This window comes from Papio anubis, chromosome 4 (assembly GCF_008728515.1).
Source record: "Papio anubis isolate 15944 chromosome 4, Panubis1.0, whole genome shotgun sequence".
Lineage (NCBI taxonomy): Eukaryota > Metazoa > Chordata > Mammalia > Primates > Cercopithecidae > Papio > Papio anubis.
This window is the reverse complement of record NC_044979.1, coordinates 156889133-156913456: the sequence shown is the minus strand read 5'-3', so window position 1 is coordinate 156913456 and position 24324 is coordinate 156889133. Positions and strand designations below refer to the sequence as shown.

At 35.2% G+C, this 24324-nt stretch overlaps 1 long non-coding RNA gene across 1 annotated transcript in view; it reads left to right on the top strand.

Annotated features, from left to right (window-relative positions):
• The first annotated feature begins 244 nt into the window (after nucleotides 1–244).
• The window catches only part of LOC110742789, a 42802-nt gene continuing 18722 nt past the window's right edge, over nucleotides 245–24324 (top strand). Inside the window, exons 1-3 of the long non-coding RNA XR_002520860.2 lie at nucleotides 245–372; nucleotides 661–685; nucleotides 11753–11891. This is a non-coding gene — a long non-coding RNA (uncharacterized LOC110742789). The remainder of the gene's footprint in view (nucleotides 373–660; nucleotides 686–11752; nucleotides 11892–24324) is intronic.

Sequence of the window (24324 nt, the reverse complement as noted above, 5' to 3'; positions counted from 1 at the left end):
CACAGGGCTAAAGGGCACCCCACCTACTTGCCACTGCTGGCTGGCTCAGGTGGCCAGCATTTATTCCCTTATTTGGCCTGGCCCAGGTCCTGCTGATTGGCCCATTTTACAGAGTGCTAATTGGTCCATTTTACAGGGTGCTGATTGGTCCATTTTACAGAGTGCTGATTGGTCAATTTTTACAGCGTGCTGATTGGTGCATTTACAAACCTTTAGCTAGACACAGAGCACTGATTGGTGTGTTTACAATCCTTTAGCTACACAAAAGAGTTCTCCAAGTCCCCACCGACCTAGAAGCCCAGCTGGCTTCACCTCTCAATTATGAATAATAATCTCAAATTATTTCACAGTGTTGTCAAGTGGAAAATACAGGTACCAAGATGATATTGTATGAAATCAGTGCTGTATTTCTTTACTGTTTTAATAAATGTTAATTGAGTGGCTATTAAGTGCAATGTTCCCAAATAATGGACAGGAAGGGGCAAGAAGTGATGGGAATAATATCCAAGTTTCTGTTTTTGGTTAGTTGGTAGTGCCAGTCTACAAAATTCAGTAGAAAGAATAACTTTGAGGGGTGAGGGAGTAGTCAAAGGAGAGAGATGTAAACAGCTCTTAACTAGGCTTTTCTGGTTACTTTTTTCTGCCGTTGACCTGGTGAAGGACAGAGTGACAGCATTCTCGTAAGGTAAGAGCTTACAAAAACTACATATAGTTTAATTAATGTTTCTTTATTAATGGATTATGGGAGGAGAATGTGGAACTGCTAAATGTTTTGGATAGCTATTTAACATAATAAATCTATCAGCCAAGGGGGATGGGTCATTGCAGAAGGATGCTGGGTGTGAAGAATGCGGGATACTACAACATCTTAGCCCGACAGCCTCAATAAACCCTGATGTTAAAATACCTTCAAGTATTTTTTAATAATTACACTAGATATTATAGAAATTAAAAGGCTGTACAATCTTTTTCTGATATTGTCATTATTTTATTATTCAAGTCCATTTCAAAGCTCAAAGAAAATAACATATAACATTATGATAAACAATAAAGTTACAAACCACTTTAAACCTAAAAATGGAAAATTATGCTAAAGATTTTATAGAATTGATTTTTTAGTTTGTTGAAGTTGTCGGCAATTATGGAATTCATAAATATTAAGAAGTTATGCTCAACTAACACTAAAGCCTCTTCTCTTTTTTTTATTATCATCATACTTTAAGTTCTAGGGTACATGTGTACAATGTGCAGGTTTGTTACATATGTATACATGTGCCATGTTGGTGTGCTGCACCCATTAATTCATCATTTACATTAGGTATATCTGCTAATACTGTCCCTCCCCCCTCCCCACAATAGGCCCCAGCGTGTGATGTTCCCCTTCCTGTGTCCATGTGTTCTCATTGTTCAATTCCCACCTATGAGTGAGAACATGTGGTGTTTGGTTTTCTGTTCTTGCGATAGTTTGCTGAAAATGATGGTTTCCATCTGCATCCATGCCCCTACAAAGGACAAGAACTCATCCTTTTTTATGGCTGTGTAGTATTCCATGGTATATATGTGCCATATTTTCTTAATCCAGTCTGTCACTGATGGACATTTGGGTTGATTCCAAGTCTTTGCTATTGTGAATAGTGCCACAATAAACATACGTGTGCATGTGTCTTTATAGCAGCATGATTTATAATCCAAGCCTCTTCTCTTACCAATAAATCAGGTATTACTTTTTTTTTCATTTTATGTCACTCATAAAAGGGCACAGTAGAATTTATGAACAAAATATACATCTTCAAAAATTACAAAAGTGCACTGTTTACCAAACTTCATGTTTTGGTTTCTGTCCCTCTCTCTCTCTCTCCTATTGTACATTTTTGAGAAACACAAATAAATTTTGACTAGTTGGATCAGTAGAATTGTATTTTACTCTATTCAATTAATTCTGCAGCTGGGCTGTCCTTTAGGCAGTTTTGGACAAAAATTCTCTAGCTTATCTCATAGTTCATTGCTGAAGCCGATATGAAGTGATGTTCTACAAATTATTAACAAATTCCTGAAGGCCAGTTTTAAAATAAAGGTGCTGGCTGGGCAAGGTAGCTCATGCCTGTCATCCCAAAACTTTGGGAGGCCGAGGCAGGTGGATTGCCTGAGGTTAGGAGTTCGAGATCAGCTTGGCTAAGATGGTAAAACCATGTCTCTACTAAAAATGAAAAAAAAAGATCCGGGTGTGGTGGCACACGCCTGTAGTCCCAGCTACTCGGGAGGCTGAGGCAGGAGAATCAATAGAACCCAGGAGGCCAGAGGTTGCAATGAGCCAAGATTGCACCACTGCACTTCAGCCTGAGCAAAAGAGCAAGACTGTCCCAAATAAATAAATAAATAAATAAATAAATAAATAAAGTGCTAAATACATGTTTCAAACTACTGTATTATCCTGTTATATAACAAATAAATTATCAATAAAATTAAATAATATTAGTAATATTACATTTGTTTCAGGCCATGAATGTTGAATGTATCAAACATCAAGAAAATGAGACATACTTATCTGATTTGATATTATCTATCTCATCTTGGAAATGTACCCCAATATTGAAAGAATGCCAATTTGCTATTTGCAAATCTATTTCTTACTTAAGCAAATATCTCAAAAATTTGTCCGTCTGTCTTTCCTTTTTCAAACATTACTTGGTACACAATAATATATGTTCCTTTTTATAAATGAAAATAAAATAATTGTCTAGTTTACATGAATAATACATTTTTTATATTTAGTCAATGTTTCATTTTACATTAGTTTTAGATGTATAGAAAAGTTGCAAACTCAGTATAATGTCCCATATATTCTGCAATCCATGCATCTTATTTTTGACATTTTATTTTAATATGGTACATTAACCACGGCAAATGAACCAATATGAATACATATCATTAACTAAAGTTCATTCTTTATTCTAGCGTCTTAGTTTTCAACCTAAAGTCTTTTTTCTGTTTCTAGGGTCCCACCCAAGATATCACATTGAATTTAGTTGTCACATTTACTTAGATTCTTCTTTCTCAATGACCAGGCAGTTTTGAGAATTACGTGTCTGGTATTTTGCAGATTGTCAACCAATTAATTTTGTCTGACAAAATTATTAAACTGGGATTATGGGTTTGGAGAGGAAGATCTTAAAGGCAAAGTTCAATTTCTATCATATCATTTCCAGAATACATGCTACCAACATGACTTATCACTGACCTTGTTAATCTTAATCACCTAGCTGAGGTAGTTTTTGTCAGGCCTCTATATGGTGAAGTTACTCTATTTTAAGATAATACTCTTAAAAAGTTCTATTCACTATTTTAGAGAATAGGATAATGAATATTAGCAGTACCAGTCACATTAAATTTAATGTTTGACCTATACTTTCATGTATTCCTCAATAATTGGAACTTATTTTTATAATAATTTATACCTGCACGATATAGAAATTATACAATTTACTAGGGATGAGTATTCAAGTTCTCCTGTGAGTCTCTTGTCACTCTATATAAATACAGAGCAAGACTCTCTCTCAAAAGATGAAAAAAAAAATAAATAAAATAAACAAACAAAAACCAGAAAAATATGTATGTATATTTTTGTGTATTTGCATATATTAACATATACATATATTTATATATTTTGTATTAAAACCAGTGAATTTTTTAAAGAGCTCATTAAATGAAACTTAATTGAAAATTAGTGAACTACAAGATTAAGCTAAAATTACATAGAATGCCATGTAGATGCCTAAAAACATAAGAAGATAAAATAGAAGCTAAGAAATAGGAAACATTAAATGAGAATAAGATGCATTAGATTTGAATTGCAGTTGTATAATATATCCAAACATTTTGGATACATGGCTGTATCTGCTTCATTCCACCTCATTAAGCATCAAGTTTATATACGATCCATCATTGCCTTTTTGCAGTTTTTGCTCAGAGTAGGAAAACTATCTCAGATCTTGATTTCAAGAGCTCAGCAAGATCTACATCATAGGTAAAAGTTTTCATTCCTGTTACTCACAGAGTTTTAATTTCTTTCTTTCTCTGCTTGTTTTTTGACTTTGAAACTAGCAAGCTTGCATATTTAAACACACTTACTGCTTTGTGTTTACAGTCTCTCTAGTCTAAGAAGATGTTTTGAGGAAAACTTAGCAAAGGGCTCATGAGGAAATATATATTCACTCTCTGGGAATACATGGGTGTTTCAAAGTAAAATTTTGTTAAAAATGAAAAAATATATATATTTTTATATACAAATGCTTGAATAATTTATTATTAACAGACACACACTACAAGAAATGTTAAAAGAAGTGTAAGTGTCAAGCAGAAGAAATATACCAGATGAAAATATGGGATTATCCTTAAGGAATAAAAAGCCCCAGAAATTATAACTACAGGGATAAATGAGTTGTATGTCTTAAATTTCTTTAAAAGATAATTGACAGCTTAAAATACTGTGGAGTTTATAGCATATATATGTCAAATACATATGTCTCTCTCTTTCTCACACACACACATATATAATACACACACATACACACATCCAGTAGTTGATCCCTGAGCAACACATGTTTAAACTACGTAGATCTACTTGTACACAGGTTTTCTTCTGGCTTTTCTACCCCTGAAACAGTGAAAACAACTTCTTTTTCCTGCTCTTTAGCCTTCAAATTGAAGATAAAAAGAATGAAAACCTTTGTGATGATCCACTTCTACTTGGTGAATAGTGAATGTATTCTCTTTTTCTTCGAATTTTCTTCATAATGCTTTTCTTTCTCTAGCTTACTTTATGGTAAGAATACAGTAACATGTAACATACACAATATGTGGTAATTGACTGTTTATGTTATTGGTCAGGCTTCCTGTCAACAGTAGGGTATTAGTAGTTAAGTTTTTAGAAAATCAAAAGTTGTAAGGAGATTTTTAACTGCTTGGGGATTGAGACTCCTAACCCCATGTTTTTCAAGGATCAACTGTGTATGTCAAATATATAACAACATTTTCATAAAGACCTGGAAGGAAGAGAGGAAAGTACAGTAAATCCTCACCTAATCTCATTGATAGGTTCTTGAAAAGTGTGACTTTAATATAAACTGTATATAAGGAAACCAACTTTTATCCTCGTCAACATTGTAATGAAACTATACTGAATTAAATGACATTATTCAAGCACTTTCTGCATGTTGTTTCATATGAAGTCAGTTTTTAAGAATATGTTGATGACATGAGGTGAGGACTCACTGTATATTATTCTATGATCTTATGAACTATGTAGAGTGGTATAATATCTCTTTCTTCTGGACTGTGACAAGTTAAAGTAACCATAAAAATAACAAAATAATGATATATAACTACCTAAATTATAGAGGAGAGACAAATTGATTTATAGTAGTAGTAATAATCTAAAAGATGGCAGAAAAGAGGGAAAAATGAGACGGAAAAGATGAAGTAAATAGAATATAAATAGCATAATGAAAAACATAAGTCTGACTATACCACTAACACATTACATTTAATGGCCTAAATACTTCAATTAAAAGGCAGGGATTTTCAGATTGCATTTTAAAGCAGGCTCTAATCATACGCTGCTTGCAAGAAAAAAAAATTTAAAAAATTATTAGTTTAAAACCACAAATAGATCAAAAGTAAAAGATGTTAAGAAGATAAATCATACAAATGCTTGCCAAAATTAAGATGAAATGACTATACTAATATAAAAAAATGTGATTCAGAGCAAAGAATATTGCTGAGTATGAAGAAGATAAGTTTATAATGTTAATAGTGTCAATTTTTCAGGAGGACATAGCTTTAAATTACATGAAACTAAAACTAACATACAAGAAAATTCACAATTATAGTTGGAAATTTTAATTTTCCTCTTCTGACAGTTGAGAGAACCAATAGAGCAAGAATGAATGAGGACATAGAATATTTACATGACACAACCAATCAACTTAACCTAATTAACAATTATAAAACACTCCAATCGACAACAGCAACACAGGTATTCTTCTTATGTATGCATGAAATATTTACCAAGTTGGACCATAAATCAAGTCTCAATTAATTGAAGAGGATTGTAATCCCTGGAAGTAAACTAGGAACTAAGTTAGAAGCAAATAGCAGACAGATCTACAAAAAACTTCTCCATCATATGGAAAGAAAGAGCACACTTCTAAATAATATGTGTGCCAAATAAATCAAAAGTGAAATTAAGTATTTTGAACAGAATGGAAACAAAAGAACAACATATCAGAATTCGTGTGATGCTGCTAAAACAATACTAAGGGGGAAAGTCATGACATTAAAGAAGAAAAATCTAAAATTAATGCCCTTGGCGTTGACCCCAAAACAATAAACTAAGAACTATAAGTAAAACTCAAACTAAAGCAAAAAGAGAAGAAATAATAATGTTCAGAATAGATATTAATGAAGTAAAAATCACAACACCAATGTAAAAACATCTATAAAAACAAAAGTGGTCCTATGAGAAAATCAATAAAATTGATAAATCTCTAGCCAGACTTATCAATGAAAAGGAGAAAAGTCACAAATAATCAATTTTAAAAATCAGGAAGTTAAAAAAAAGCTCTAGGTGATTACACAATTCGAGAATATTGTGAAAATTGTCAGCATCAAAATGCAAGGGTGGAAAGTGGGTGAGGGCTGAAAGACTGCAAACTGAGTGCAGTGTATACTGCTCAGGTGATGGGTGCACCAAAATCTCACAAATCACCGCTAAAGAGCTTAGTCATGTAACCAAACACCACCTGTTCACCAGTAACCTATGGACATAACACAATTTTAAAACAAAGAAAGAAAAAAGAAGAAAGAGGAAGGAAGGGAAAGAAACCCTGACAAACAGAACAGGGTATTAAAGTTCTCATGTTGTGTGCCTGATAACAAAAACCATCACAAAAGACTACTAAAATTGCAGCCTTACACAAAGGCCATCACAAACGTACACAAAAAAATACTTCTCCAAAGACATCTGCCCAGCTATTGCCTGTTCATCCTAGGACTGACATCACCCTTGTTATTGATCTTATTGATCTTTGCAGCCAAGGATAATTATGTCGATAGAATTATGTCATCTTCATGTTTCCTTTGTCCTTTACCTTTACCTTTACCTTTAGCTTTGTCCTTTACCTTTCTAAATCCACACATAACTTAATACGGTGTGTGTATTCATATTGAAATTCCTTGTTTCCCAATAAACATTATTCTCCTTTAGAAAAATTTATTTTAGTTGACTTTAGGAAGAACTTTACTCAAATAAATTTATTAAGTTCAATATTTCAATTTCCTTGAATGACAGGACCAAATTGTATTGAGTTAGAAATAGGTGGACTAGATATCTCCTATCTATTGAAAGCAGTAAAATTTTAGTTAAAAACTTTCTCACAAAGAATCCTCTTTATTACTAAATTTTTCACAGGAGAATGATAGCAAATATGTAAAGAAGAAATAATGGCAATTGTACAGAAACTCAGAAAATTGAAGAGAATGAAACTCATTCTATGAGAACTGCATTATTCTAACATATCGTAAGAAATGAAAGTTATAGTTCAGTATGTTATGTGAATATAGATGCAAAAAAGTTTCAAGTTTAGCAAATAGAATCCAAAAATATATAAAAAGAATATTTCACCATAATCATTATCTTGGAAATGAGAAGTTGTTTTACATTCATAATCATAAAATATAATTAACCATGTTAACAAACAGTGATTTTGTGAAATATATATTTTATCTTAGTCCCAGTTTCTCTTTTTGTATGCTAATGAGTTGATTGGTGGCTGGGAGCACTTAAACAGATTCAGGATGAGAGGTGGTCACCAAAAAGAACAAGGAATTATTAAAGGGTTAGAACTTTGAGCCTTACACTCAAGAAGAGAAGAGTGGCGCTGAAGATCGAGGTGATCACCAGTGGTCAATGATTTAATCAATCATGCCAATGTAATGAAGCCTCCATAGAAAACTAAAAGGATTGAGTGTGGAGAGTTGCTGGATAGCAGAACACATCCCACATCCTTCATTCAGTTCCTGGAGGGTGATGTGCCTCAGGAGGGCATGGGAGCTTTGGGTCCTGATGAATCCTTGTTTTTTAATGCAATGAGAGTCATTTAGGGCTTTTGATCTTCACAACTGTAAGTTAATACATTTGTACTGTTTTAAGTGAATAAGTGTGTGGTAGTTTGTTACAGGAGAAACAAGCAATTAATACATGAATGTATGCAAAATATACATCCAACATAATAATTAATGGTGAAATTGATGCTGAATGCTGTCCAACTAAGATCAGGAACAATAGGAGTATATTCATTTCACCATGTATTGGATATTTTAGCCAATGAACAAAGGCAAGGAAAAGAAATAAATGGCATCTAGATTTATGCAAAAAGGAAAATGGTCTTACTGTCTTATTTGCGGAAAGCATAATTGTTTATAAAGGAAATCTGATGGAACCTCATAAAATCTTTAAAAGGAAGTAAAAAGCAATGCTGTTAGAAATAACCAGTGATTTTAGAAAGTTTACAGAACACAAGACCAATATACAACAATCCATTGTATTTCTGAATACTAGCAATGAAGAATCAGAATTATTTTATTTAAAATGTATTTATAATAGCTTCAAAATGTTAAATGTTTAGGGATAAATCTGAAAGAATGTGTGCATTACCTGTCCAGTGAAAACTACTAAATGTTACTGAATGAAATTAAAGGAGGCCTCAAGAAATGGCAAGAGATACCTTGGTCATAGATCAAGAAGTCTCAATATTGTTAACATTCAATCCCCACTCCCACCCTGCAACTAGATTGGTTGATAATTTCAATGCAATCTCTAAACCTATCAAGGCTTTGTTGCTATTTAAGTTATCAAGCTAATTCCAAACAAGTATTTGAAAATCTGAAAGATCTGGAATGGCCAAAGCAACTTTGCACAAAAACCTGTGCTAAAAGAAAAATCTTGGAAGTTAAATGATCATTGAATAGATAAAAACCTCCAGAGAAATACAGAGTTATCCCTGGATAGACATGTTTACATTTCAAAGCGGGAGAAAACCTGGAACCATGTTTTTGTACAGTGTTCCGTATGTATCTATGGGGGACTTGTTCCAGGAACCTTTGGGATACCCAAATCTAAAGATGTTCAAGTGCCTGACATAAAATGGCACAGTATTTCCATATAACTATGCACATCCTCCTATGTTCTTTAAATCATCTCTAGATTACTTATAACACTTAACACAATGTAAATGTTACATGAATAGTTGTTGTATGGTATTGCTTTTATTTTCAATATTTTTAATTGTTGTATTTTTTATCAATATTAAAAAATACTTTCCATTTGTCATTGCTTAAATCCACTGCGCTGAACGTGACAATACAGAGGCCTGACTGCATGTTCTTTTCACTAAAGGACTATAAACTAGGAACATGCCATTCATCTTCCTGCAGATGACTTGTTTGTATTGGAGAAATGAGTTATCTCTGTCTCCTATCTCTTTATTATAGTCTCTTTCTCTCCACTACTTTAATATAAATCTGGATTTTATTAATATAAAAAGGGAATTATGATCCAGGTCACCATATGTTATCTCTAATAAATGAATAAAGTATAGTCAACACACATGCTAAAATGAAAATTCCAGAGACAAATCTAATCCTATAGTCACCGCCAAAACATGATGGAAGCATCATCCATTCTCTCAACAAGTTTATACTGAGATTCCACTATATGTTCCTGCACTTTTCTTGGAACCAGGAACACACTGATGAAAAACACACTACCTGCCAATCAACATTTTTAGAGTGAAATCATGGCTATAAGCTAAGACAGCCAAAAGAAACAAACAGAAACTTACAAGCTAATTAAAAGTGTGCTATATGTAATACTGGATACTAAACAGATGGTATATGTGCAGCAGAATAAAATTGCCAGAAAACAGAACTAACAAGGGTGCTCCGTCTTTTGGATGTAGATTTGTTCCCTCCCAAAAACAGAAAGAAATTTTGTCCCCGTGGATATTTATGATTTAGGAGGGAAAAGGAGAGAGATGTTGGTTAACCAAAGAGAGAGAAAGAGGGAGGGGGAGACTAGAATTAGGAGCAAGAGCATAACATAATGGGCAAACACCCACGAACAGGTAAAATGAACTGAAATGAGTAATGCGTTTTTAATGAAGCTCACCAAATTAGAACAGGAATAGGAAATAACAGTGGAAAAAGACAAACTGCTAGAGTGTTCTGACTAATTAGTATATTTCTGAAGCTTTTTGTATTTTATTTTCCATAATATTGAAAAACCAAGGGCTACTATCACACTAGACCGATTTTTAATAACAAAAGTTAATTATCTGGTTAAAATCCAGTGAAAATGAGATCACTATAACCTGAAACTAGTGACTTATGGAGATGAAAATTTTAGAAGGATTTTGAACAAGTATCCTAGATTTTAACTAGAAAAAAATAAAGTTATAAAAACAATGGCTGAGTTTTAAATGCAACATTAAAATATCTTAAAGATCTTTGAAAACTAGACTCTGTAAATATACTTTTGAATGATGAGTTAGATGAGAGTGAAGATGTGAAATGATTTAATGATATTAATATGTCTAACATAAAGGTCCATAATTAACACATCTAAAGGTTAAAAAAATAGTTCATAACCAAAAAAAAAATGCAAACTTCAAGAATCTATAAAATTATTCTTAGGGGACTGTAATGTTAATTTTGTAGAGCAACTTGACTTGGCCAATATGTGCCCAGGTATTTGGTGATACCTATTCTGGGTATTGCTGTGGAGGTGTTTTGGGTGACATTAACATTTAAGTCAGTAGACTGAGTAAAGCAGCTTACTTGCTCTCTCTGATGTGGTTGGGCCTCATCCAATCTGTTGAAGGTCCAAATGAAACCAAAAGGATGACCTTCCCTTAAATGAGAAGGAATTTATTCTGCCTGACTGCCTTCAAACTGGAGCATCAGTGTTTTTCCCACTGCAGACCCCACTGAAACACTGGATCTTAGATTTTGGGGCTGCTGACCTTCAGGTTGAAAGTTAAATCATTGGCTTTCCTGGGACCTCAGTTTGTCAACTCACTCTAGAGATCTCGGGATTAGTCAGCCTCCAAAATCGTGTGAACCAATTATTTCTCTCATAAGAAATAAATTCCATGATAACTGTCTCTCTCTCTCCGTGTGTGTGTGTGTGTGTGTGTGTGTAGTCATGTATCGCTTAACAATAAGGATATGTTCTGAAAATTGTGTACTTAGGTGATTTTGTCATTGAACATCACAGAGTGTACTTATACAAATCTAGTGTATGTATAGGTAGAGATAGTGTAGTCTACTGCACATCCAGGGTATATGGTATAGTTTTTGCTTTTAGGCTACAAACGTATACAGTTTGTTACTGCACTGAATACTGTAGGCAACTGTAACACAGTTTTATCTGTATATCTACATATAGAAAAAGTACAGTAAAAACAAGTTATAAAAGATAAACATGATAGACCTGTATAAGGCAGCACTATAATAATATAACTCTCATCATACATGCAATATGTCATTGACAAAAATGTCATTGTGTAGTACATGACTGTGCATGTATATGTGTGTGTGTATGTCTATATATACATACACATGTCTATGTATATACACACACACACATATACCTAATATATATAGCCTACGTGATAAAGGATATTTCTCTTCACAGGACTCGCAACAGGGGTGTCTCATTTACCCAGAGTGCAGCTTTCAACTCCTCGTGGAACTGGAGTGCACGAACGCTGGAAGCAGCCAGCTGCGTCAACGCCAGCAGGGCCGAACTCCACTCTCTGGGACGTGCTGCACAGGTGAGCCGGCGCAGGAGTCAGGGCAAGCGCTTTTGGGCGGTGGAAGAAGCAAACTCCGTGTAGGCCCCACGGCTGCATCGAGGGTGGTGCCTGCAACGCCGGAAGCCCCAGAGGGAGAGTTACGGTGCTTTTTTTGCTCTGCTATCCGTGGACAGCTTAAATGCTCAGTGGGCCCTGCTTCTTTTGTATCCATACTTGTGTCTCCCGAGCTCTTGCTGGGAGTCCAAGAGAAATTAGGTTGCATGAATTGAAGGATGGTAAATTCAGGTGATTTTATGGCTGATGAAAGTGGCTTTCAATGGGAAGGGGAGCTGAAAAGGGGACGGGGCAGGATGATGATCTTCCCTTGAATTCTGACCATCTCTGGCCAGATTCTTCTCCGAAGTTTTTCCACCAAGCTGTCTTTCCAGAGTCAAGCCGCTTCTCTCTGACATTCAACCATAGGCTTCAGTGTCCAGCTGCCTTCCTCTCTGCCAGTTTTTATAGGCGTAGGATGGGAGGCGGGGCCGTGGATGGTTTAGGAAAAGGCAACATTCGAACAGTAAAGCAGGGGTGTAAGTTCTCACTTTGGGTCACCCCGGTTTCAGGCTTGTGGGTGGGGTTTTGTAGGGGATCCACCTTTTCTGCAGAGGAGAGAACGAGGTTACCTTGACTATCTGTGGAGGAAGTAAATGAACAGAGATGCCATAGATCTGGTCAAAAAACAAACTGAAACATAAGAAAAGAAAGTCTTTAATTGTTATTTTGCTTCTATTTTCTCTGTAATTTGGAAATGAGATTGAAACCAACTGGTAAGAAGAAAAATTGATTAACACAATCAATCAAATATATCGAGAAAAATTCTAAGAGAGTAACTAGCTCACTAAATGAGCTTGACTCATGACTCAGACAAATTACATCTCAGGGCAATGAACAAACTTCAAAAAGAGTTAATTAAACTTATGTCAAATATCTTTGAGAAATGATGGGAAGCCAAATGAAGATGAGAAAATATAGACTGAATTTTTCTCATCTTTTTTCTCAACTTTAAGAGGAGAAAGTTAAGTCTAGACCCTAGACTAGCCAGAGCTTCATATTGACCATGTCCAAGATTGCAAACTCAGCATCAACTAGTTCATTCTTGGGTACCTAGAAAAAATAAGTAATGAAAATCCTAAATATTCCAAATTAGGAAAGGTTTGGAAAGGTCATGGTCGAGTTTGATAAATTACAGTGCATAAGGCAAAGAAGATAATAGGTACACTTTTTTCTGTGCTGATTATTTTCATCTGAAATATTACCTTAAGTTCTTGATGAAATACCTTTGAGAAAATGATCATGCACTACATTACCTCTCCTCTAGAAGTAAATGCAGAATAATGAGGACAAGTAAAGCCGTGGTGTTTAAGAAATTGTTGGGGGGCGTGGATGATAGTTAATACAGAGAAAAGACACTTAACAGCAATAATTTGGGGTACATATTTGAAAACACGGCATTTTGTATAAAGATTTGGGTGGTGTCTGGCATAGCTGTGATGAGAAAAATCATAAGTCACAGTTTGGAAAAACTTTCTAGTAATTATCCCCTCCCCACCCCCATGGATCAGTTTGTCCCCCACTGTGCCATCATTTGATTTGAAAATGTGGATATGCAAATTGAATTACCACACACTGGAGATGTTTTATGAAGGATGTCGCATCAAAATGAGTAACTGAGGCAGGTGTCTCAATCCATAGAGGTTTATCGAGTCTGCTCGAGGGTCCATCTGGGATAAATGCGAGTCACAGACACATTGTGGCTGCTTTTTTCCAAAAGGATACCAGGAAATTTGGAATTGATCCATTTTTCCTTAGAAGGGGATGTGAGGTGTATAGCTACCTACTTGTGAGACTTTAGTTAACACTCATTATGTCTACATTTTACAAGATAAGTTGAATGTCTGAAGAAAAAGGGAATGGTGAAAGCAGACATCTCAGAGAGGGGTGAAGGAATGATGAATCTCATCTTGTCTTTGTTCTATATCTGGAAAGATAAGACAGTAATTAACATTATCAGGGTGAAGTGTTTTGAAAGGGCCGATTTTGGTTTATCCCTTAATGAAGAATGCCTAATGGCAGTTAGGGAGGGAGCAGGTGTAATGAGAAGTGTCTGAAGCCCTGTCCTACCATGGCAGGGAACTCAGCTTGCAAAATTTCTCTGGAGTCCCCTTAGCCAGGAGGGAGTTGTTCAGTCGGTTGAGGGGCTTAGAATTTCATTTTTCTTTCTCAGATGTGAGAAATTGTATTGGGGCTCAAAAAAATGATATCCCAAAGTATAGTGCTTCGGCGTGCTGAATGCTTTAAGCTAAACGATAACCAAGATCTTGCTGACCTTTCCATGCCCTCCTTTATTTGTCTCCCAAAGCATGGAGAGGAACTCTCTCTGAACTTCCTTTACCTACCTGAAGACTGATCTTTCAAAAAGGAACTCAATTTTCATGAGCTTCCTCCCCAAGAATCTCATTACCCAGAGAAGATATCTCCATAGGAGATACCACACACAGACACACTTTGTCACAGACTATCATCTATTCTTCTGATGGGCTCTTACATGACAGTTTATTACCTGAGATACTTTCTATCTGCATAACAGACAACCTTTGTTTGTCCTGCATGTCACCATCAACACTTACAGAAGCTCCAGGCCCCCATTCCTTTCTATAGTTAAGGATGCTGTATAAACTTCAATCATCTGACATTTCTTTGAGTCCCACATTTTGTGGAACTCTCATGCGTGTTTTTTTTCTCCTGTTAATCTGTCTACTGTGTAAACCAAACATAAAATTCTAAGGCCCTTCAACTATCTGAATGGAGCCCTCCTCTTGGCCAAAGGGATTCCAAGGTTAACCTGAATCCACTTCAAGCCATGATGGGAAGGAGGTTTGGACATGCCTTAATACACCCACTTCCTTTTTGTAATTCAGGAAAAGCCAACCAGCATTAATGTCACCACAGAAGTTAAACCTGATAAGAAAAATTTACAGTCTATGCTCTCTGAAGCCTACTACCTGGAGGCTTCATCTGCATGGGAAAACTTTGATCTCCACAACCACAAACCTTTATGATCATTACCCAGACATTCCTTTCTATTGATTCCAGATCTTTAGAAAATAACTTAACTCAATAAATTGCCTTTCAGAAAATGTCAGAATCTATCTGTAACCTAGAAGCCCCTGCTTTGAGTTGTCCCACCTCTCTAGATCAAACCAATGAGTAACTTACAGGTATTGATTGATGTATTATGTCTCCCTGAAAAACATAAAAGTAAGCTGTACCCCAACCACCTTGAGCCATATGTCCTCAGGACCTCCTGAGGCTTTGTCACCTGTGTGTCCTTAACCTCAGCAAAATAAACTTTCTAAATTGATTGAAACCTGTCTCAGATGCTTTTGAGTTCACCACTGTCAGTTTATTTTGTGGAATCAATTATCAAACCTTCAGAGAGTAGACAGAAAGCTTTCTCTTTCCTAGATATGGAAGGTGATCTTAAGAAGGAGCTTATGACATGCTTCCAAATCTGATTGTATGCTGATAGCCATAACTATTTTGCTGATCTGTGCAACTTTATTTATGTGTACTCATCCCTTCTTATAATGAAAGACAAAAATAAAATCTGCATGTTTCTATAATGTTACTTGACTCACTGTGGACACTATTAAATAAAAGAAGCTTTACTTTGGCTATGAAGTCATTTATGAAGAACTACAGCTTACATCATTTACAACTGGAAAATGTTCTAAGAATATACTGTAGAGAACACCCTGCATGTCAAGGTGATGACCCAGGTGGCCTAATTGGAGTTAGCTACAGATAATTGCTTCAGCACTGTAAAAAAAAGTTCTGGCACAATTAAAATATGTAGTACATTACTTTAAATATTTATTATAGTCATTACATTGCCAAATGCAATACATTCTCTCTAATTTAATCTGTACATCTCTGTAATTAACAACTTATTCATTATAGGAGCTATGTCTTATATATCATCTAATACACAGAATTAAGTAGCAGAGTTGCCAAGAGTAAATGCTTCACCTATCTATAAAAGAAAACAAAACAATACACATTTTACTTATTAAATATTTTCTTTCCATCAGTGAAACAACACATTCATTTCTTTATAGCTGTATCTATACATACAAATAATTATAAGTGGGAACAAAAATATCAGTCATTAAACAATGAATCAAGGGTTATGATTTGAGATCCACCACCCTCTGCCCCACTCTAAGTGCATAATGATATTAGAAAAATCTAAGCTTACAACAGATGTCTTCTAGGATCGAAAAGAATATGAACACACAGCAATAAGCAGGTTTAAATATGTAGGCTTTCTAGTATCACAGCAGAAAACAAGCAGAGGAAGAAGAAAATGAGGTATCTTTGGGTGTAATAGGTATTAAAGGCTTCCCTGAAATGGAGCACATTCCTGACTTTTTGAAATCAAGACATGAGCTTGGTTTCTTACTTTGAAAGGAGACTAAAAAAAGAAAAACACATTGTAATGGCTGTTTTGGCTGGGGTTATAAATAGAGTTCACACCTAATGAAGTGGAATGAAGCAGATATAGCCATGCAGCTAATCATGTTGTTTATATTATGTACCAATGTCACCATGGAACAGGGATTCCGAACCAACTAAATTAGATCCTTCTAGTTCTGGTTAGAAGAAATTTATAACACACAAAACCACAGTATAGGAAGGGGTGAGTACACAAAAATAAAGAGAGAAAAACATAAAAATATAAACAACCCCAAGATTGGTACTAACTTGCAAACCAAAAGCTGAAAACTCAAACTGCTATTAATAAGGATAGTAAACTATATCAATTGAAAGATGAATTTATAGTAGATAAAATGAAAATAATAGAGGATGTTTTAGTCCTTTTAGGCTGCTATAATAAAACATCATAAAACAAGTAGTTTATAAATGACAGAAATGTATTTTCATAATGCTAGAGGCTGGGAAATCCAAGATCAGGGTGCCAGCAGATTTGGTGTTTGGCAAAGGCCCTTTTCTTGGTCTATGAAAATAACACCTTCTATATGTGCCCTCACATAGTGAAATGGGTGAAAGAGCTCCCTTGGGCCTATCGTATAAAGGGATATTTCCCAATCATGATAGCTGTGTGTTAAGATTTCAACATCTGAATATGGGTTGGGGTGGGTGGGGAGGACAAGCATTCAGATCATAACAATGAAACTTAAAATGATTTTATTATAATTTTTTTAGATATCTCATAGGTATAAAAAATGGAATCACATTAATAAAAAGAATAAAATTATAAAAAGGCATATATTAAATACATTAATGTGGATATAAAATTGACTTATCAGAAATATGAGAAAATGTCATTGAATTTTAAAAAATTAATGAGTGGAAGGAATTGTAGGCCACATGTAGTAAAGAAATAATGAGTGCATCTAGAGACAGTTCTGAGGAATTTGCCCAGAAAGAAACACAAGAAAAGTAATTAGCCAAAAAAAAAAAAAAGAAGATTTAGGAACTGCAACACATATTTAGTAGGACTTTCAGAAGATAATAGAGGAAATGTCAAAGAAACAGTATATGAAGACAAAAATTAATTATGCTTTTCTTAGCATTTTAAAATACTAAGAAGTCTCAGATTGAGAGTGCCAAAATATAACTACAAATAAAACCACTCTGAGGCCCTTTGCAGTAAAATGGAAGACCAGTTACGATTAAAAGGAAAATTATAGGAACTCCCAGATAAAAAGGAAAAGAAATTTTAGAAATGTTAATTAGATTGACAGTAAGTTTTTAATCAATAATATATGGCAGGGTCACTGAAAAAAGTTGGCCCAGCGCGGTGGCTCACGCCTGTAATCCCAGCGCTTTGGGAGGCCGAGGAGGGTGGATCATGAGATCAGGAGCTCAAGATCAGCCTGACCAACATGGTGAAACCCCGTCTCTACTAAAAATATAAAAATTAGCCAGGCATGGGGGCAGGCACCTGCAGTCCCAGCTACTCAGGAGGCTGAGACAGGAGAATTGCTTGAACCCGGGCAGCAGAGGTTGCAGTGAGCCGAGATTGCGCCACTACACTCCAGCCTGGGTGACAAAGCGAGACTCCAACACACACACACACACAAAAAGTTTAAGAATACATCAAAAAAGGTAAATTATCCATCCAGTGCACCACCATTCATAATTGATGTGGATAAGTAACTACGAAGAGGATTCACATACAACATACCCCTCACTTTAAATCTGCAAGACAGATTTTGGTAAATGGCAACCTATATGAAAGCAGCATGGTGCCCAAAAAGATGACTACAATAAAAGACAAAAATATATTAGCAAGCTAACTGTCACATGTGAAAACAATAATAGTGACCAAATCATTAGAATTTAATTACTAAATAGAATCAATAAGGACAATGTGAAAAAGTGTTTCCAAAGTGGTTAAAATTTGCTAACAGTGTCTTACTTAACAGTCAGAGGCTAGAGGCAGTAATTATAAAAAATACGTATTTAGATATATAAGTTAAAGGTAACAACTAAGAGAGTAGAAGAACTAGGTGTAACTTCTAAGCCATCATAGGCAAAAAAAAGATTCTGAGTTTGGTATGGTATAATGTGTTGGTATCAAGAGATAAAATACACAACAAGAGTTAAAGAATCAGCAAAATCATTCTAATTAACTTACATTAGTGAAAGAAGATGGGCCTGAAGCAAGCCTTGCTATACAATTAATTGGTTCATATTTGATATATATAAATCCAAATACTTAGTAAAGATCTCCCCAATCCTACAAATACAATATTTCCTGTGCCCCACCCATGCACCCCTAGTCTGGTGATATATCTCAAATCCTGTGTTCTCTGTCTAGGCTCATTTACTTCTTAGAACCATCAGCTCTTACCATTGTTAAAACAAAAATCTAAAGGCAATTTTCTTAGTGTTGGTATGTTGGCTACCTATTGTGGCTACCTCTAGATCAGTGAACTGAAATACCGAGCCTGTGTCAAAACAAATATGTTTCTCCCTTTGAATTTATTTCCATGGGGATGTTTTGCTTGTTGTGCAGGATACCTTTCCTTTGCTCCTTCAGATTCACTCTCCAGACTTTTCAACTCTGTTTCTACTACGTGAGGCTGACCTCTAAATCAATGGGCTCCCTTGTGTCCTGCTGTTCTAGTTTGGCTCAGTCTACTAGATGTCTGCGTTAGAGGAAGAAAGAGGGAAGACAGTAGGTCAAGGTATTCATTCCCCTGATTCCTTTTCTGTGAGGTGGATTTGAACTGTGCAATTAATTCAATGTCACTGCTGCTCTCAAGGGAACCTCTATTCCGTACTTTTCTTCTATCAGGTTATTATCACCGCTTCCTTTCCTCAAGGGTTGTGGTTTGATGTCTCTTGACTACTACTGAGCTCAGGTCACAGAACAGTCATATATGCCTTGTTTACATCCAATAAACTGTACTCAAACTTCGAATTTGACTATGCCATCTGGTTCTTATAGAAACCCTGTTAGGTATGTTGTTTATTAAACATACAATTTTTTTTTTTTTTTTTTGAGACAGAGTCTTGCTCTGTCGCCCAGACTGGGGTGCAGTGGCATGATCTCGGCTCACTGCAAGATCCACCTCCTGGGTTCCCGCCATTCTCCTGCCTTAGCCTCCCGAGTAGGTGAGACTACAGGCGCCAGCCACCTCGCCTGGCTAGTTTTTTTGTATTTTTTAGTAGAGACGGGGTTTCACCATGTTAGCCAGGATGGTCTGGATCTCCTGACCTCGTGATCTGCCCGTCTCGGCCTCCAAAAGTGCTGAGATTACAGGCTTGAGCCACCACGCCTGGCCTAAATATATAATTTCTAAGTTCTGCCTTAGTATTCCTATACTAAATGCATAATTAGGGATTTCTTTGTTGCACAAACATCACAGAGCGTACCTACACAAACCCAGATGGTATATCTTACTACACACCTAGGCTACATGGTATGAACTATTGCTCCTAGACTACAAACCTGCACATCATGTTACTGTATAGGGAAAGGACTCCCTATTTAATAGATGGTGCTGGAATAACTGGCTAGCAACATGCAGAAGATTGAAACTGGAACCCTAACTTTCACCACATACAAAAATTAACTCAAGATGGGTTAATGAAATTAAATGTAAGACCTCAAACTACAAGAATTCCTAAAAGAAAACCAAGGAAATGCCCACTTGACCTCAGCTTTGATAAATAATTAATGGCCAAGTCCCCAAAAGCAATTGCAGTGAAAACGAAATTGACAAAGAGGACCTGATTATACTAAAGAGCTTCTGCACAGCAAAATACATTATCAACAGAGTAAACAGACAGTTTACAGTATGGGAGAAAATACTTGCAAACTATGCATCCAACAAGAGTCTAATATCCAGAATCTACAAGGAATTTGAACAAATCAACAAGCAAAAACCAAGTAACCAAATTATAAAATGGGCAAAAGACATGAACAGACATTTCTCAAAAGAAGATATACAGGTAACCAATCGACATATGCAAAAATGCTCAACATTACTAATCATAAAAGAAATGCAATTCAAAACCATAATGAGCTACGATCTCATACCAGTTAGCGTGGTGATTATTAAAAAGTCAAAAAATAACATATACTGGCCATACTGTGGAGAAAAGGGAACACCTATATACTGTTGATGGGAGTGTCAATTAATTCAACCACTCTAAAAGCAGTCTGGAGATTTCACAAAGAACTTAAAACAGAATCACCATTTGATCTAGCAATCCCATTATTGGGTATAAACCCAAAGAAAAATAGTTCCACCAAAAAGACACATGAACCTGTATGTTCATCACAGCAGTACTCACAATAGCAAAGACATAGAATCAACCACATGCTCATCCATGATGGACTGGATAAAGAAAATATGGCACATATACACTATGGAATACTACACAGCCGTAAAAAATGAAGTCATGTCCTTTGCAGCAACATGGTTGCAGCTGGAGGCCATTATTCTAAGTGAATTAATGAAGGAATGGAAAACCAAATACCACATATTCTCACTTAAAGGTGGGAGCTAGACATTGAATACACATGGACAAAAAGTTGGTAACAACAGAGACTGGGATTTACTACAAGAAGAAAGCGGGGGGTGGGGGGTGTGGACTGAAAGCCTACCTATTAGATACTATGCTCACTACATGGGTGATGGAACTATGTGTACACCAAACTTCATCTTTTGAGTATATAGAAAGGGAAGTTTCAGGGAATTTGTAGAAATGAGGAGTCATCATATTCATTTGACATTTTTCCATTTCTTTGACTATCTGAACTACAAAGGACTTTCTTACAGAAAAGTATACTAAAATATAGAAACAGATTCTTGTCTCCCTAGCAGCCATTTGCCTTCTCATTTGTATTTTTGTTTCCCAAATCAACCTTCTGTAACAGAGGCTGACAGAGGCTGCAGATTGTTAAAGTGTATCTTCCTAATCTTTTAAATAGGAGTAACCAACACAACTCAGTTCTCTTTAATGAGTTTTCAGGGAAGACTATTTGGAGTAGTGAGGGATTTGGAAAAATATTTCCAATTTAATAAATGAAGGTATTAAAAGAAGAAAACTTTGTTCTTCATTCTTTTCCTTCCTGCTTCAAATGCTGCCGTATTTGGATATAATTCTTAGAGACAAGACATTTAACTTTATACTATGAGGGAACATATTACCACTACAAGGAAGATAGAAGAATGGAGAGCAAGAACCTGGGTCCTCTAGGGCTTAGTGAACTGATCTGAAACAGCTAATAATAAACTTCTGGTTATGTGAGATAACTGAATGTGGTTATTTTAGAGTCACAATTAACTGTGCATTCTGTTATATCCAAAACAATTGATTTTTATTGATATAGAAAAGAAGCTGCAAGTCACATAAATTCAACTTGAATCATTTAAATGAAAAATGCAGACTTTTTAGCTTACATATGCAATAATGACTCAAAATACATCTCCATTTCAGATAGAAAGAAGGCAGGGAAGTCAAGGGTAGGAGTTAAATTCTGTTCCTTTATGACCTAACCTATGACCTAATTAAATTGCACGTATTACATTTTTAAAACATTTTATTTATTTATTTAATTGAAAATATTATATGTATTTATCATGTACAACATTATGTTTTGAAAATGTATACATTGCAGAAGGGCTAAATTAATCTAGTTAATAAATGCATTATCTCATATACTTATTTTTTGTGGTGAGAACACAAATTCTCCCTTAGTCGTTTTCAAGATGCAATATATTATTATTAACTGGAGTAATCATGTTGTACAATAGATCTCTTAAACTTATTTTTCATATCTAATGCAAATGTTATATTATTTATGAACACATCCCTATCCCACTCCATCCCCAGCCTCTCCTAACCACTTTTCTAACTCTGCTTCTGTAAGTTCAGCTTTTTAGTCTTTCAAATATAAGTGAGACCATGCATGATTTCTCTGTCTGTGCCTGGCTTATTTCACTTAATATAGTGTCTTCAGGTTCATCTACATGGTTTCAAATGGCAGGATTTCCTTCTTTATAAGGCTGAATACTATTCCATTGGGCATATGCATCAACTTTTCTAAATTCTTTCATCCATTGATGAATACTTTGCTTTCATATCTTGGCTATTGTGAACAATGCTGTAATAAACATGAGAATGTAGAAATCTCTTCAAAATACTGATGTCATTTCTTATGTATGTATAACCAGGGAAGGGTTGTTGGATCACATTATAGTTTTATTTTCATTTTTTTGAGAAATTTCTCTACTGTTTTCTGTGTGACCATAGCAATTTACATTCCCACCAGCATACTTCTCTTATTGAAGAGAATTTGGTTCCATGAACACACCTAATTCCTTAGAAGTGAAAGGAATTTTTTTCTTCTGGGCAATACTGTGTCCAGAATAAAATTCTGTTACTATGAAAGAACAGATGGTGACAATGTCCTTTATTTTTGCATTTATTTCTGTGGCGAAATATCCATGCACTCACTTCTCACAAATGATACAAACTCTTCCCATCTCCAGCAAAAAATAAACAAACAAAAACAAAACAAACAACCTTTCCCTACTAAATTACAATGTCATTAAATGTTAATGAACAATGGATAATATACAGCAAGTTCCAATATGGATATTTAGTTTAGATAACTGAAAGACAAATTTACACTCCCCATGTCAAAAAACACTGAATTTGGAATAGACTAACAACAAAAATCTGATTTGAAAAAAGGTGGAAGAGGAAACAATAGGCCTTATTCAAAGTATTTAACAAATGTCACTAAGCAGGACACCACACCTCAGAAGTAATTCCCTTGTTCATGGTCCTGAGTGCATTTTGGCTGTGCCCCTGGGAAATTTTCCTTGTATAGTAATTTGCCCTAGTCAGGGTAAGAGGATATTGGAGAATATCTTCCTGGAGAGTGAATGTAAGTTTTGTCCTGGGGGTTGCTTATTAATTGTATTATCAAAGCCTCCGCATATCAAGCTGTTTGTGTCCTTGCTAATATAATTAACTTGAATGACTTAAGGTCTCCATCCCTTAAAAGGTTGGGCTGTACATAGTGACTTACCTCTAAAAGGCATGGTATAAAAAAGAGGAAGAGAAAAGTAATTTTACAAGCACTCTCTCAGTCAGGTGATCAAGGATAGCATAAAAAAAGATATAATGTTGGTGATATGATAAACGTGGCACTTTACCTTTGTGATTTTTTCTCAAAAATCCTAGTCTAATCATAAGAAAAACACCAGAATCTGAATTGAGGGAGAGTTTACAAAATATCTGACCAGTACTCCTCAAAACTGTCAAGATCTTAAAAAACAAGGAATGTCTGAGACACACTTATTTTCTAGAGGTGCATAAGGAGATAATGGTCATTAAATGAAGGATGGCAACCTAAATGGGATACTAGAAGAGAAGAAAGAACAAGAGATTAAAAATGATAAACATGTGAACGCAATACTGACTGCAGTTAATGAGAAATTCAATAATATTTGATTAATTGTGACAAATGATCTTATTAATGCACGATGTTAATGACAGTGGAGACTGGGAGCTGGGTATATGGGAACTCTCTCTACTCACCTAGCAGCCTTTCTGTAAATCCAAAATTCTGTTAACATAAAGTTTATTAAAGAAGTCTTAGCAGGCATCTTGTCTAATTGCTTCAAATCAGTTTAATTGTGAATAAAAGTATCCAAATATTGTTACTAGACATAATTTTAATTCTGAAGTGTATTGTCTTCAATTAAATGTTCTCTGCTCTATCTTGATCCCTCACCCCTCTTACCTTATAACAAAATAATGACAGATGTCTTGCTTTCCTACAGGCAGAGCTTGACAGTGCATCTGCTTAGCATCTATGGGATTAACCACAGGTGATCACTGTAAATTAAATTCT